Source organism: Cupressus sempervirens, chromosome 8 (assembly GCF_028749045.1).
Source record: "Cupressus sempervirens isolate cs-2001-9-10 chromosome 8, ASM2874904v1, whole genome shotgun sequence".
Taxonomy (NCBI): domain Eukaryota; kingdom Viridiplantae; phylum Streptophyta; class Pinopsida; order Cupressales; family Cupressaceae; genus Cupressus; species Cupressus sempervirens.
The window spans coordinates 800,416,418-800,432,683 of NC_143125.1; the positions used below are offsets into that span (position 1 = coordinate 800,416,418).

A 16,266-nucleotide genomic window follows, 5' to 3' on the forward strand; every position below is an offset into this window, starting at 1 on the left:
TATAATGAAAAGACATCAATCATAAATATTGTGTTTTCTGCTAATAGTTGAAATAATGAAGAGATAACAATTTATAACAGACAAAGCAGTAAACCATATCTGTATTTGCACCTGAAATTCTTACAGTAGTAGACCACAGATACTTGTCCACGGATCGGACTACTTTCCTTTATGACACTAAGTCCATTTAAAGGACTTGACAGTCACCACAACAATGCAGCAGTCTATTAACTGATGCCTACAACTACTCAAAAGCTGACAACAATTAATATATAGATACAACAATATCAATAAATCATAATAAAGGTATCGTTTGTTGATTACATTGTTTCCCAAAAGGCTGTCTTCTAGATGACAGAGAAACAATTAAATATCAAGTAACTTTACATAAGATTTTTCACAATTGTTATAACATTGTAGGCATTAAAATATCAAGTAACTCTACATAAGATTTTCCACAATTGTTATAACATTGTAGGCAAAGAAGAACTTTTATGTTCAGAACCTTGATGTTGGTGCCACAGAGGAGGGAGGAAAATTGGATGTATGTGTAGAGAATAAGCAAAATCAACATAGTCCGGATGCATGGAAAATATGGAGAATGATGAGAACTGGACAAAGAAGGAACGCAATCTGATTGCACATGAGAGTCTGAAAATATTGCATTTAATAACCCAAATAGTACGAGCACTTCAGACACATTTGAATCATGAAAATGTTGCTTAGTATCCTCATTTTCTTGGAGTTTACTTTCCCTAATTTTACATCATGTAGGAATGATTCCCTTTTAGTCAGATCCTGAATATAAACCCACATACTTTTGAGCCAGGACCATGTAGCAGACTGAGAATTATTAAGTGTGAACCAGTCAAATCAGGAAAGAGATACATACTATATGAGAATTTATTGAATGGTCGGGTATACAAGCCACATAGCCATATGGTAGTACCTTCATATGACAAAATTTGAAAGTTAATTCATACTGTATGGATGTACTGAAGACATATGACAATTCAGAAAATAGACAATTGTATGATGGGGTGAATACAGGCTTTATGATGTGTACTGAAGTCATATGACAAGTAAGAAAAGAGACAGTTGTACAACAAGGGTGAAAACAGGCTTTATGATGTATAGAAGAATGTGCATGTGCACGGCATGGTGTATGCTAAAAAAAAATGCAGTGTATACAGCAATTAAGAACTCAAGTTGGCATACAATGATCATGATTAGGGGGCATACAAGAAGAAAAATATGCATGTGTATTGGACGTGATACAGTGAAGTCTGGCGTGACTTAAAACTTTAAATTTTCAAAAATTGGTTTTCCTTTTTTAATTTTAGAATCAATAGGTGAGGATTTAGCTGTATGTTAGAAGACTATGGTGGTCATATAATGAACGAATTAAAAATTTTAATTAGTTTTTATTTATGAATTTGTGCTTCTTTTTGGCCTCTTGCTTACTTGAGTTTTTTTTTTTTTTTTTTTCCCTTTTTCTCTTGTGGAGCCCACCTCTTATCTTCCACTTTGTATATAACGATTTTGTCACCTACACATTGTAGGATACTTTTCCCTTTTATAATTCTTCTATGAAGTTGACCTACTTTGATGACAATATCCATATGCTCCAAATCAAATATTTTAATATTATTTCTCTGAGACATGCCTTGCTTAACTTTGCAATCTTCAACAAAGTTTATTGTTGAAAATGATGTCTTTTGTGAACCTTGAGATGCATCTATACACATGAACTGTTCAACTTTTTGCTGATCCCTATAGCTTCAATAAAATTTCAATTCGACAAAAACACCTCAAAGTTCTCCATTTGCTAGTGAAACAAGTTGTAGAGAGGATTTTCTTCATCTTCCAAACATAATTGTAATTCCAAAAATCCCTTTATTGTTTTTTTCATTGGATTGAAATCCTACTTTTTCTTCCATTTTTTGTCAAACTTCAATTCTAATGAATATGGGGAAGTTGATTCATCGCTAATTATGTAATGCCCCGCCAAGGGATCCAAAAGAACTAACTTAAAGTTTTACTAAGTTTGTGAAACATTTTTTTTTAAAGAATAACATGTACAAAAATCATAAAGTAGCGGAAGCAATAACATATAATCATTCATAAGCAAACATAACAGATTACATTCCTTAAGGATCCCAAGACGTTGAGTCACATTTAATTTTAATTAATACTAAGTCAAATAAATAACACATCCACATGAAAGAATAACTACAAGTTCCATCCATTTAAATAATATACATTTGTTCCGAATGCCACTTGGCAATAAATTCAGAATGCACAATCATACACTGTACATGTCACAGGGTATGAAGGGTTGAAAGAATATACATTTATAAAATAGGTTACATCATCCTTTTCGGATCCATGAAACAAAGTACAATACAATAAGTAAAATCATCCATCATAGATATAACCATCCATCATAATGCACCAAGAACAAGAAACTTCAGCGATGGCATCAATGGATGGATCTCAATGGTAAAAGTAAAAAGCACTACCACCTGACCTCGTGGTAACCCAAAAAGGTCCACTCCCACTGCGTTGAGGAGATAGTCTCAAGTCCCACATAGGATAACGATCCCAAAAATCAAAAGAAATATCTAGGTCAAGGGAAACCCTAAAAGTAATCTAACTCAAAGGTTCCAAGATAAGTCGACATCTAGACCCAGAGGCAAAAAAAGACACAGGAAATCTATACTGCTAGTGGGCAAGTGTAATCGCACGAACCAACTCTAGGTTTACCTGGCTAGTCATTTAATCGTTCGGTCCCCTAGTGACTCTATGCGGCACTAGTATCCTTTCGTACTGACAAGGCATACTAACGATGCATGGTTGCAACCAAGCATCCTCTCTACTCCCATCCTAGTCTGTACTAGCACTCGAGGCATAGGCGAGGAAAGACAAAGACTCTTATTAGGTTCATTTTACTCTCATTTAGTGTAGTATTTTCACTTATTAACTACTTACAAAGGGTTACCCTAGCAGCCACTTTGGGCCCCAACCTCCATTGCAAGCCACTTTCCAACTTAACATATAGATTACCTACCCTAGGCTCATAAAAGTACAAATCAAAGAATCACAAGTTTCACCTCAGTCTTATACAAGTGACTAGAAAGCATCAAAAGATAATTCACAATAACCCCTCAGTCCTTTACAAGCAATTGGAAAGCATCCCAAAAATAATTGATCGCAAACTCAAAAGGTTAAGTCAAATATGTCATACTATTCATCTCAATTTCACACAAGAACACTGAAAAGCAATAACGAACAATAAATCCAAACTCATCATAAAGCATACTAGACACATTACCATGGTTGAATTTAAAAGATCGAGTTCAAATCATCATCATAACATCACAAACACAGAACTGCCAAGCCTTTGGTAAACGTCCCAAGACTGATTAACACTAGTCAACCCAAACCCAAAACATAAGACAACATACAATTAACAGTGTAGTTTCATAGTTTGGTTTGATTTTGAAAATAGTAAGGTTTAAGTTTTCGTTCAATGTAAGTTTTCGAGTGGATGATATTCACAGTTTCACCCTTACAACTTAACCCATTTTTCGTATTTAAGCATAATTCACAAATGCCCTTATCTTATGAGATAATTAATAATTCATTATTTTAATAATATAATAACAATTTTATCAAACATCATTAAATAATAACATAATGAATAAATTTAAACTTTATTCAATAATATTTATCATTCATAAAAATTTAATTAAATTCAACTAATAATTATAAAATAAACTATATTAAAAATTCATTCATTAATTAAATTAATAATTAATAAAAAACTTATTAATAAAATTATTAATATAAATTATTGATAAAATAATAATTAAATTTTAATAAAAATTATAAAACAAAATTTTAAAAAATTGTATATAATAGGCATTTTAGGCCCACTGGCCAGTAATTCCTTGTGGCTGCAGGCAGCAGTACTATGTACTGCTACTGTGTGCAGCAGTACCACTTGTCGCACGCAACCTTAAATGGCCGCAACAGGGTGGTGGTTGGCCGTAGGAATTGGTGGCCCCGCATCACCTCAAACCATTTAAATATATATATATATATATATATTTATAATAAAACCCCCCACTAAATTTAAATCACCAAACTCCCATTTTTAAATATTTAATAATGAGATTACATGGTAATTATAAATTACCATGTAATTTCATTATTTTATATATATATATATTTTATAAAATTTGCTAATATAAACCTGATATGTAAACCCAGATCAAATAGTCAAAATTGATAAAATAAACTTATCTTCCCTTCAAAACCTATATTTCCGGTTTTTAAATCAATTAAACAAAGGTTTCCCAATTAAATACATTCCCATAAATTCTCATCAAACAAAGAGCAATAAAACATAAACAAGGGTTTTCTAATTTTCAATCCTCATCTCCAGAAGAATTCGATATGAATAACAGAAATTTACAATGAAAGATAGAAAGATTAATCATAACAAAATTTGGAAACACAGATTAACAAACACGATGTACACAAAAAATTCAACAAATGTAAATTCATTGTGTGAACAAAACACAAGACCCTACCTGAGTCTAATGCTAATATGCAACCTTTCGAAGATTGTGAGAGATTTCTCCTCTCATAACCTTCCCTTGAAAAATCCCTTCTCCAAAAATCTCGGTCCTCTCCTTTTTTTTTTCTTTTCGAAATGATCTTCCAATCTCTAATATGGAGTTTTCCTTTGAATTTGAGGCATTGATTGTGCGATCACCCAGGGAACTCGTTGATCACAATCCTTTAACTCTTTCTTTACTTATCTTTTACGTTTACGTTTTCATGCACTTTTTTTGCAATATAAAATATCTTTATTAAATTTATTTGCTTTCTCTTTTTAATTAATTTATTATTTTAATTTCATGCATAAGCTTTATGTGATTTAATTAAAATAATTTTATTAAATAATTGCTTACTCTCTCTTATTAATTTTTGAAGCGTTTTTAATATAATATTTATTAACTTAAGTAATAATAATATTTAGCATTTATTTAAAAATGATCTCCTAAATATATTATTATTAAATTAAATAAATATTATTATGCTCTAAAATTATACAATAAATTTCTCGTTTAATTTAATTTATTTATTTATTTAATTTTTCAATTAATTAAATATAATTAAATATTGTAAATATCATAATAATTTTTCATTAAATTAAATCATTAATTGATCTTTTAATTTGACTTAATTAACAGAAAAATCACCAAAGACCTACAAGATGAAATATGAAAACCAATCATAAAATACCACATACAAGATCAAACTCAAGGGTTATAATCATGAATTTACGTTATACGACGCATTTGGAAGGGTAATCATCTTAGATACTTGTCTTAATTTTCTAGGACAATTAGTTTAAAGCTTAGGATTTGGACTTAAGAATTAATCTTCCCTCTCTTACCATTGAGATATTGCGATAGGGTACGCTCATCCTGGCAATTTAGGTAAGTCGATACTTGGTACTTACAAACTGCATAAAATCCACGCATGTACAAACACATATATTCTAAACTAAACAAGCAATGGTAGGAAGCGGTGCATCATGTAGATCCAGACTAGCAAGTCGTTACGACTCCCTTAACCACATTAGAAACATCATACATAAAGAAAACATACACACACACCATACACATGCAGTATGGGGTAAGTATCCATAAGAAAACATATATAATAATCCATCTAACTAACATCATCAGATAATTGAAATCACTTTAAAAATCATCATCAAGGTATAATCATGCATACATGAAGTAACTAGTACCAAGTAGTTTCATCATAAAATCAACCGAGTATGAAACAATATCTAATAATCTGAAAGATAATGCTACTAATCATCAAGCATAAATTGGCCTAAAAGAGTTTGGCAATAATAACAAAATGCAAACTAGGGGCAGGCACTACAAATTAGTTGGATCTTCAAATTAATATGTACTTATGACCATTCTCATTGGATATTCTGTTCTTTTTCTAGTTGTGGTTATGTTTAGTTACATTTAGTCATCTCAACCCAAAAATGCTTTGTATACTTTCCTTTTTAATGAAATGATCATAAAATTCAACAAAAATGCTTGGGTTTTGGTAGTTACATTTAGGCTAGTTAAAACTTCAAGTGCCTTAATGCCTAGTTGATTTGGAGCCACTAGTTGAAACGTTGGGAGCCAAATGGGCAACGTGCCTAGACTTCCCCAATCACCTTTTGAAAGTACATTCACAATAGAACTACCATTAGTGATCGTATTAGTGATGGACTCTGGAGATAGGCGCCCTAGTCTAAAGTTGTTTTCGTCAACAAAAAGATTCAAATTCAGGATTGGGAGAATTTTTTGATGTTTCTATTGGATGCCTAATTTGAAATGTATTACCCAGTACAATGCAATTATAACCATCCAACATTAATACTAGACATGAATCAACAATGGAATCACATAAATAACAAGAGAGAATATATAACATATAGTGCGAGATATGGCAGGATGATATGACTTTGCATAGCATAATAATCTTCGATACACAACCCCTTTGTTCTAGCATGAATACAAATAGACCTAGTGGTTGGTTAAATTTGACAACTATTTTATTATTCTACCCTTTAATTAATGAAAGTATTATTATGGCATAATAGCCACCTACATTGTGCCCCCCCAAACAAAGAAAGTAGTTGTTGTCTTCTCAACGGCAAAATACAAAACATCAAAAACTCTACTGGGACGGGTCAGAGGACATTCCTGGAGTTGTCGAAGAAGTGGGGCATGGAAGTTGCTGACACAAAATTTTTTAAGCCTCTATCAGCTACCATTTGCTTCTTACATGCAGTCTTCAACAAACTAAGAGCATTCATGAGATCCTTCTTAGTGGTCCTGAACTTCTGCTGCTCCATCTGTGTCAACTTCTCTTGCTCCTACACTCTGGTTTGTAGGGAAATCTCGTTCGGGAAAAAGAGCATGTGCTCCTTCTCGGACTTCCGAGCCATCCATCTAGGCTACTGCAACTATAAAAATTAAACTCTGAAAGTCTCTTCCATGCAAGTAAGGGTAGGCATCATCTCTTTGTCCACCTTCTATTGTATCTCCATGTCCGACCACCTATGTTGTATGAGACACTAATTTTTTTGCGTCACACTTCTTTCATAAACCTCAATAGTGCCTTTATTGCCATAGTGAGAGACCCCATATCCACCTCCCTTGCTCGATCTACCATGTCTTGCGTGGCAGTTGTGATATTCTCCAATTCTACCAAGAATTCTTGTGTTGTCTCCAAATGGATGGATGTGACTTTTTCCACCAATGGTTCTCACTTCTTGTTGTTATCCCATATGCTAACTCCCTCCCTCAATCTCCACAATCATTGGCTGGGCTTGGTAGCCTTCTCATCTTGGTGTCGCATTATCAAGGTGAGAGAGGGTGGCAATATATCCTGCACCTCTATCTAGAGTTTCCCCATCAAGTTGTCGGCCTCCACATCCATATCTCTCTCTCTCTCCCTGCCATCCTTACCATCTCGGTGCGAACTGCGATCTTGCCATTGTCAACTACCATCTAGGTGCCAACTACCATCTTGCACTGTCAATTGCCATCTGGGTCCCCATTGCCATCTCGCTATTGCCAACTTCCATCTCCCCATTGCCAATTGCCATCTCTCCATTGCCAATTGCCATCTCCCCACTGTCTACTGGCATCTCTCCTCCATAGGCTACCATCTCTTGTATGCCTCCCATCCATGCTACATCCTTTTGTGCAACCTCTTTTTATACGGCCAACTCCTTCCATATGGTCTCATCTTCTTGTACTACCTTTTGCGTCTCATTTCTTGCAATCACATCCAATACTTCCAATGCATTTTCTAGCATTGTGCTAGGTAATGACCCTTGTTGTATAGGTACAAACTCAATTTCTTCCGATGTTTCTCCTATAACCCTCTCCCATGGCGTTGCCTTTTCTCTAGTACGGCCAAGTGTCACTCAAAAGTCATCCTCTGGACTCGAGGATGTGGTGTATTGCCTTTGTACATGTGGATACTTCCATTGAACTCGACAACACACTTCCACTGTACCACGCATACTTCTAGTATTGTACACACTTGCATGTGGGGCATGCCATCTACACATACTCCGAACACCACACACACTCCGTACACTGCCTGTATGCACTCCGTACTCTACATGCCACTCATGCGCACTCTAGACATTGGATGTACTTTGTACGCCACCCACATAGGACACCATATAGTAGATGTCTTGGGCTTAATGGTGTTTGGGTGATGCCTCAGACATCCACCCTTGTGACCCTTTCAACTCAAAGTGACCCACATGGCTTAGAGTGGTCCGTACAACCTGAAGTGACCCATATGGCCCAAAGAGGTTCGCATAACCCTAAGTGAAATGCATGACCTCAAGTGGTTTGTATAGCCCAAAGTGACCTGCATGACCTTGAGTGGTTCGTAATATGTATTGCCTAGAGTGATCTGCATAGCTTAGAGTGATCCACATGTCCCTGAGTGACCTATGTGGCACAAAGAGATTTGCATGGCTTGTAGTGACCCATACAACTAGGAGTGATCCATACACCAAGTAGTACATTAAGGAGGAAAACGATTGTTCTGTTGTTCTTTAGAGCTATTATATGTTCTCTTCCCTAAAATATATTCCTTGGGCATAGTTGGTGGTGCCTATGATATAGGACAATATTAAAGACCATATGGCTGGGGGATGCAATAATATAGGTCTTGCCCCTATGTTGCTCCTTACTAGTACATTGTTGTTTGATTTTGTTTTCCTTCCGCCATCGCCTGCCACCCTTGTAAATCCCTTCCCAACGGGTTGTATGACCAATCTTATCAATCCATTTTGTACAGGTTGTTCAGTCAACCCTATCAATTCCTTCCGCATGGGTTGTAAGCCAATTTCGACAATCCCTTCCATGCAGGTCGTACACCACATATATGCAAAGAACTCAATATATGGTTTGTATGTTGCCTCCCACCATTGGTATCTCCCGTATAGACTGTATAGAACAAACAATGTGAGTTGCTTTCATCTAAACGACATACAGTTGAATTGTGTGCCTTCCCTCCTAGTTCTATCGTATGACGTATGATTGGTCGCGAGTGAACCTCGCACCGTACTCTTTTCCCTTTTGGCTTTTTGGTTAGCTCTCTTAATTCCCTTTGTTTTTGTTGTCCTTGGTATCCTTATTTAGCCTTGGCATTCTTTCCCATAAATTTGTTAAGACACTTTTTTCCCACCCTCTTCACTATCTTTTCTAGTGTTCTTGTTCTTGGTTTCTCTGTGGATCCCTTTACTTGCTCCTCAGCTTCAATCCCCAAAATCTCTAGTATGTTGTAGTTGGGATGAAAAACTTCATAATCCTCCATCTGCCAATGAAATAGTTTGTTGAGGGAACTTTGTTTTGTCCTCAAAGAAATTTTTGAGTCTCGGTATCTCCTCATTCTCTGGTTCCATCCCTCCTTCCTCACTAAACTCTCCTCCTTCTGACTTTGAGTCTAATGATAGCCCCTGGCTTATTGCCTAGTTCCTTAGGTCGATGACATTTTTTTTCCAATCACTCTCCATAGAGAGAGTCTTCTTCATCTAATTGTGGTTGACTTTTTTTGTGATTAGCTGATCCTAGCCAAGGAGAGTGTCATACCCCTTTTTCTCTAGTGATATGACAACAAAATCAAGGAAGAACAGTTGGGTCACGATAGTAACCTTCTATAACATGAGCATTCCAATTGGTTTTATGCCATGTTGATCAGCACCTACCAAGTGAAAGAGTCGATGTCCAAGGTGTTGGTTTGTCAAGGACCTTCCATGTCTCTTTTGGGGGTACATTTATGTCAGAGCCTCTATTCACGATGGTGTTGGTGAGGGTATGGCCCATGATTTTCATTTCAACCACAGTGGGGGTCCCTCCCACACCTACTACCAACAACATGGGATCTGTGATACCACTTGTGGAGGTGGCTTTTTTGGGCCCATTTTCACTGTCTCATTCATCTCATGTTTGCCAACCTCTTGACCACCGTGTATCACCAATGTTGGTGATTGCCACTTTTAGTTGTGGTAATGTCTCTAGTAGGTTTTTCACTCATATTGGGATCATTTCCTATAACATTTGTTTTGTGATGCTGGCTTCTGAGGTTGACTGTACATGGGTACTAGTCATGTCATGTGTCTGTCTTTGTTCTTCCTCCATTGTCAGCTCCGTTTCCATTCTTGCTTCCTTCAATCTGTTCTTCTCCATATGTGAGTTAGGGTATGTGGCTTTCTTGGCCCAACATTTTTTAATTGTGAAGACTTCCTCTTTAGAGCATGTTACTTATATCATATTTACTACCTTCTTCTTAGGGAAGTCAACATCCTCATGGTTGCCTCGACCACATCATTTGTAGAACATACTCCCGCCACCTTGCTTGCTATGGCATTCCCAAGTGAAGTGGCCCCATACATTGCACTTGTGGCATTGTATCATGTGCCATCCCTTTGCATTGTACTGGTTGTAGCTTTTGGGGGTGTTATTGTTGCTATTATTGTTATTGCCTCATTAATTGTTGCCATAACCACTTAACAAGGCATTGGAATTTATGGGTTTTGGTAGTGGTAGGTAGGGTTGCTTGTTCCCCTTGTGTGAAGAGTACTTGAGTGCTCCTCATCTTCAGATTGTGTAGGCACTCCTTGGAGTATCCTAGCACTTGGCATATGTCACAAAAGGATTTCTTGTGATAATTGGCCTCGGTGTGTCCATTTTTACACTCCATACACCACACTTCTCTGTCTTTCTTATTCTCTGTCTTCCTTCATCTCTTTCATTATCCTTGTTATATCCTTCTAAAGGGCCTATATTGTCTTAGACTCTCATTCACTATCATCATCTGTAGTGCTATAACTACTCACCTTCTTCTTTCCTCTGGATGTCTTATTCTGACTTTCAACATCCATAGCTCTATTAAACGCTTCCTTGTAGATGATGGAGACATTACCTTTATTTTTTTGAATGAAGGGGATTAGTCCTCCTATAAACCACCGCTTCTTTAACTTGTCTATTGGTCGATTCTCTAATTTTCCAATGAATTCCTTTAGCCTACAATGGTAGGCACGAACTGTCTCGTTCTTTCCTTGGCGAGTATTATAGATCTCTCCTACTACCTCATCTTCATTATAGATTAATCTAAATTCAGTCTCAAACACTTGTTTTAGATCGTTCCATGTTGGTCATTTTGGTCCCTTGCTTCCCACATGGTTACACGTCTTACGATGGTGGTTCATATCGTTGAATCCGTCTCCATTGAATCTGGGAAGCTTTTGTTTTTTTGGGATGTTCATTCTTTGTATGATCATCACCCTGTGCATCATTGGACTCTGGTGGGTTGGTTTGTCCTCTACATTCTTGTGTCTCTTCTGCACCTCTAGGCACATGCGAATCCACTTCCCTTCCACACCTGTTGTAAACACCTTGGTAGTACCAATATTCCCTTCTTCCAGGAGTCTCTAGTTGTATTCCCCCTATTCTCAGCTCTTCTGAAATAGCAAGACTTTGAATATAATGTAGAGCACTTTCAAAGAGGTCCACCACGTCCCCTTCGAGATCTTTTTCCTTTTCAAAGGCGTCCTTTGATTGTACAAATAGTTTTGTTTGTAGGGAATCTCTTGCTATTTTTGTGGAATCCTTACAGTACCTGCCCACTATCTTCTGCTCCTGTCATGTTTTTGGTGCCAAACTATCAACGTTTGTAGGAGTGTCATTTAGGTTGGAAGGACTGAGAGATCTTTTTGCAAACTGTTGTATTTGTTGTTGTCTCTCGACGTGTTGCATTTGCTGAGACCTCCACACATAAGTTTCTACTTCCTCAAATTGTGTTTCTTTCCTTGTACTCATGTCTTTATTTGGCAGAAAGGACATTAATTTTGGTTGCGGGAGGTGTTGTGCCTACTCGTGTTGTGTAGTTCTTCCTCCCTCTGGTTCCTTTCCTCATACCATTGAATTATTTGTTGCCTGTGTTGTCCCCTTTCCATTGCCTTACGTTGTTTTTGAACTTCCACCAACTCATGAGCCAACAATCTTGGAAGGCTACCTAGAGGATCGTACACTAAAGAGTTCACTGTGAGTTTGGCACATACGATGGCAGGGTAGATTGTTGTCTCTTGAGCATCCTATTACACGTACTCGCCAATCGAGACGTCCCACCCTTGAACCAAATCTTCTGTCAACTTGTCCTCTTGGTTCACTCTTGTATTGTCCTCAACGTCATTGTTGGTTACCAGACTTGTTGGTCAAATGCATGACCCATTGATTGCCATGCTGCTTATCCTACTTCTTTAGACCTCCAAATTTGAACTTGGGCAATGTTGGATGCCTAATTTGAAATGTATTACCTAGTACAATGCAATTATAACCATTCAACAATAATACCAGACATCAATCACTAATGTTATCATAGAAATAACCAGAGAGAATAAAGAACAAATAATGTGAGATATGGTAGGATGGTATGACCTTTCATAGCATAAAAATCTCCAATAACAAGCCCTTACTTTGTTCCAAAGTGAATACAAAAAGACCCAACACTTGGTTAAGTGTGTGAACCGTCGCTAACACACACCATTTGAAAACAACCATTTTATTATTATCAAATATGAGGGCCCCTTTATCATATGATAATGGGCCCTCATATGATCACTTGGAACTTGAACACAAGTGTTATTGCTTCATCCTGTAAGGGTTTCCACGTAAATATTGTGTTTATACATGGACACTTATACTTTTGATATATATGGCACGATTTGATGAACCTACATGTATATGGATGATGGTCTCTTATGCATGTGATGTTTATGATGTTATAATATTGTTACTGACATTGTGATGCAAGATGTGTGTGATGTTTTGTTTCCTATGATGCATATATTTTGACTAATGTGTGGATGATGCAGGTTTTATGGCGATATATGAGATGTATGCATTTTGTTATTTCATATGTATAGATTTACTATATGCTTTGCCTTAGATGTATCATGATGTGCATGCCACTAAATGTAATGATTATGATACCATTGAATTATTTGTTGCCTATGTTGTCCCCTTTCCATTGCCTTACAATGTTTTTGAACTTCCACCAACTCGTGAGCCAACAATCTTGGAAGACTACCCAGAAGATCGTACACTAAAGTGTTCACTGTGAGTTTAGCACATACGATGGCAAGGTAGATTGCTCTCTCTTGAGCATCCTATTGCATGTATTCGCCAATCAACACGTCCCACCCTTGAACCAAATCTTCTGTCAACTTGTCCTCTTGGTTCGCTCTCGTATTGTCCTCGACGTCATCGTTGGTTACTAGGACTTGTTGGTCAAATGCATGACCCATTGATTGCCATGCTGCTTATCCTACTTCTTTAGACCTCCAAGTTTGGACTTGGGCAATGTTGGATGCCTAATTTGAAATGTATTACCTAGTACAATGCAATTATAACCATTCAACAATAATACCAGACATCAATCACTAATGGTATCATAGAAATAACTAGAGAGGATAAAGAACAAATAATGTGAGATATGGTAGGATGGTATGACCTTTCATAGCATAATAATCTCCAATAACAACCCCTTACTTTGTTCCAAAGTGAATACAAAAAGACCCAACACTTGGTTAAGTGTACGAACTGTCGCTAACTTACACCATTTGAAAACAACTATTTTATTATTATCAAATATGAGGGCCCCTTTATCATATGATAAGGGGCCCTCATATGATCACTTGGAACTTGAACACAAGTGTTATTGCTTCATCCTGTAAGGGTTTCCACGTAAATATTGTGTTATACATGGACACTTATACTTTTGATATATATGACACGATTCGATGAACCTACATGTATATGGATGATGGTCTCTTATGCATGTGATGTTTATGATGTTATAATATTGTTACTAACATTGTGATGCAAGATGTGTGTGATGTTTTGTTTCCTATGATGAATATATGTTGACTAATGTGTGGATGATGCAAGTTTTCTGGCGATATATGAGATGTATGCATTTTGTTATTTCATATGTACGGATTTACTATATGCTTTGCTTTAGATGTATCATGATGTGCATGCCACTAAATGTAATGATTATGATACCATTGAATTATTTGTTGCCTGTGTTGTCCCCTTTCCATTGCCTTACAATGTTTTTGAACTTCCACCAACTCGTGAGCCAACAATCTTGGAAGGCTACCCAAAAGATCGTACACTAAAGTGTTCATTGTGAGTTTGGCACATACGATGGTAGGGTAGATTTCTCTCTCTTGAGCATCCTATTGCACGTACTTGCCAATCGACACGTCCCACCCTTGAACCAAATCTTCTGTCAACTTGTCCTCTTGGGTCACTCTCGTATTGTCCTCGATGTCATCGTTGGTTACCAAGACTTGTTGGTCAAATGCATGACCCATTGTACTGCCATGCTGCTTATCCTACATCTTTAGACCTCCAAGTTTGGACTTGAGCAATGTTGGATGCCTAATTTGAAATGTATTACCTAGTACAATGCAATTATAATTATTCAACAATAATACCAGACATCAATCACTAATGGTATCATAAAAATAACTAGAGAGAATAAAAAACAAATAATGTGAGATATGGTAGGATGGTATGACTTTTCATAGCATAATAATCTCTAATAACAACCCCTTACTTTGTTCCAAAGTGAAAACAAAAAGACCCAACACTTGGTTAAGTGTGCGAACCGTCGCTAACACACACCATTTGAAAACAACTATTTTACTATAATCAAATATGAGGGCCCTTTTATCATATGATAAGGGGCCCTCATATGATCACTTGGAACTTGAACACAAGTGTTATTGTTTCCTCCTGTAAGGGTTTCCACGTAAATATTGTGTTATCATATTCTTTACATGTGAATGTTTTTGAAATTAAGTAAATGATGTTATTGTGATTGATAAAGTTATATTGTTAAAAGTTGTTATACTGATTCAGCCCACCCCCTTTGTATACCTATGCACTCATCAAAGGCCATAGATATTGACAAGGAGAGCCTTCCATTTGGCAACACTGTTCATTTTTATCCTAAAGGAGTTTCACTTGCCAGGAATGCCCCCAAAACATCCATGATGAACTTGCATGTACCATCATAGATTAACACAAGTAGCACCATTGAAATTTAGCCTTGGGAGTTGTCATTGGTAGTTGCTAGCCTCACTTTCTGCTAGTTTGTTTTTCTCTTAACCCTTGAATGAACTACTAGAAGTGGAGGACTAATACATTTACCAATTTGTTTTGGGAATAGGTGAATGTTTACCATATATAATTAGATGTTCTATGATTAAGTAGAATACAAGGAAACTTTTTAGTTAAAATATAGAATGTTGTAATGGTTCCTATATGTAGGATAACAACTACAAAATAGGCAACATGTCCACACAAAAGGCACAAACACTTATTTGCTGATAACCCTCTTGGAGTGGCAAACTCTTTGTGAAAAAGATGTAATTGTGTAAATCAGTTATGAAATTCTTTATCATAAAATTACCAAAATACTTAAGTTTAACTTTAAAATAATCAACATTGCATTGCCTTATTATATGATGTTTATTTTGTATTCTTTGTGTTGTATTCACTTGCAATAATTTGAAATAAAATAAAAACATATAAAAGAAATCATCTCAATAATGGTGTTGAACTTTCATATAGCTACTACAAATTCAATAGCCTTGAGTTTCTAAATAGAGATGGTTTTTGAAACATTCCATCAATTTCTAGTTTGCTTTATTATAAAGTTGTTGCTTGAAGACACTCAATCCTTTCTCTAAGATTGGTCCTATTGGAAAATTTAAAATTTCTAGGAAAATAGTAATGGTAGGCTTGCATTTCATGTTTTTGTTTTACAAAAGGCAATTTATCTTAACAAAACCACTTATTGAAAATTACATGAGTAAATGTATAAGTGTAGTGTCACTATAATCTGAAAATGTATCCTTGTCACAATTGAAAGGTCAGTTATGCATCCACTATCAGTTGAAAATCAAATTGGAGCACTTTCATTAGGGACACATTACATAAGTTCTAGAGAAAGAGGAAATTGTGTATAGGTCAATTTCAGGCTTAGGATGATTTGGAACGATGTAGGAAAGAAGTATGAAACGTGTGCGGGTTTCTAGCCTAAGTGGCTTTCTAGCTTTGGCAAATTTGC

The 16,266-nt window shown here is 36.2% G+C and overlaps 1 protein-coding gene across 1 annotated transcript in view; it reads left to right on the plus strand.

Annotated features, from left to right (window-relative positions):
- The window catches only part of LOC149544815 (uncharacterized), a 51,872-nt gene that overhangs the window by 20,657 nt on the left and 14,949 nt on the right, over window positions 1-16,266 (plus strand). The window lies entirely within an intron of this gene.